This window comes from Haliotis rufescens, unplaced genomic scaffold (assembly GCF_023055435.1).
Source record: "Haliotis rufescens isolate VD_foot unplaced genomic scaffold, xgHalRufe1.0.p SCAF_394, whole genome shotgun sequence".
Taxonomy (NCBI): Eukaryota; Metazoa; Mollusca; class Gastropoda; order Lepetellida; family Haliotidae; genus Haliotis; species Haliotis rufescens.
The window spans coordinates 8,347-9,892 of NW_025964106.1; the positions used below are offsets into that span (position 1 = coordinate 8,347).

The 1,546-nt window shown below is 38.6% G+C and overlaps 1 long non-coding RNA gene across 1 annotated transcript; it reads left to right on the plus strand.

Moving 5' to 3' along the window:
* The first annotated feature begins 321 nt into the window (after positions 1-321).
* LOC125372240 lies at positions 322-1,286 on the plus strand. Its single transcript, XR_007218039.1, has 2 exons — positions 322-435; positions 777-1,286. It is a non-coding gene; the product is annotated as an uncharacterized LOC125372240 (long non-coding RNA).
* The last annotated feature ends 260 nt before the right edge of the window (positions 1,287-1,546 follow it).

Consider the following 1,546-nt stretch of genomic DNA (forward strand, 5'->3'; position numbering starts at 1 on the left):
TACAGACTATAGTGGGGCAACATGAGGGAGATACAGACTATAGTGGGGCAACATGAGGGAGATACAGACTATAGTGGTGCAACATGAGGGAGATACAGACTTTAGTGGGGCAACATGAGGGAGATACAGACTAGAGTGGTGCAACATGAGGGACATACAGACTATAGAGTGGCAACATGAGGGACATACTGACTATAGTTGGGCAACCTGACGGAGATACAGACTATAATGGGGCAACATGAGGGAAATATGTGTTGGAATGTGGTGGAATGTGTTGGAAATTGGAAATAATGAAACTGATTGTAATATGTGGTAACATTGATAGAATGTTTGATGGTGCTTCCAGAGGTTGATCGACCTTGCTGCCCTGGCCATTCACAACTCGGAGTTGGTTGAGACAGCCCTGCCCCAGGCTGTGTGTTCAGTATTACAGAGGTGAGATGCTACATTAAAGTCACAATCCAATCAGGACAATATTAGATATTTCTTTGTCTGTAATGTGTATGTGATTGTCTGGAGCATCAACCCTATTATGACGAACTTCTTTTACTGATGAAGACAGGGTTAACTTCTGCATTTCAGTTTCTTTATTCAATACAACATTTAAGGACAGATGCTACCTTTATCAAGCACATGATCAACAATTAGGCACTACATGGTTATAGAATCATATAGCAAATATTACACTTGGCAAAATTAGAGCATAGGTTGGTTTATAAAAAACTCCTCCAAAAGAGAAGAATGTGTTTATTTAAAGAAATTTACTTCTTTTTCAGCAAAGATACCTGTGACTGCTGTAGAGGGGCGCTTTTTGGCCCTGGTCTGAGGATAATTCGACCAGTCACTAACATATTTGGAGTGAAGAACTTGCCTTTTTTGTTTCGATCGTGTTCTACATTGTGTCTGTATGTGTTCAGGCACAGCACAGACACACTAGCCCAGATGCTGTATGGTGGTGATGCCATTAAGGGCCTGTGAACATGCCACCACCACACACACCAGACATATACACTGCTTGGCCTTCGCATGTAGGGATTATATGGCAAATGCATGTCAGATATGACAACAGTAATCATGCAGAAAAGATCAACTGTGTCAGGAGATCTTTGTGAAGGTAAAATGAAAATCTTGGCAGTATCTAAGTCTATGTTAGATTGAACATGATACTTTCAGAAAAAAAAAATTAGCTTTTGATGAATGTGACATATTATACTTGTCAGAAGTGTTTGAAGTCAAAATGAGGATGTTTGACACTTGAAGATTGTTTATAAAATAATGCTTGTTAATAACATTGTTGTCATCTATCATAACCAGTCCTGAACAGGATGCAGGCAAGTGTAACACTTGGTGCTAACAAAAAGGGGACTAATGGAGAGGTACTTATTTATATCAGTTGTCAACATCCAACAAACCTCCTCAACCTGGTGTGTCTTCTGGCTTTCACATATGCCATATTTTCATAGAATTGATTATCCTTTATTAAATTATCCAAAAAATAATTAAGAAACTGATTTACATGCAAATACCTATGGTATTTAAAAACTTT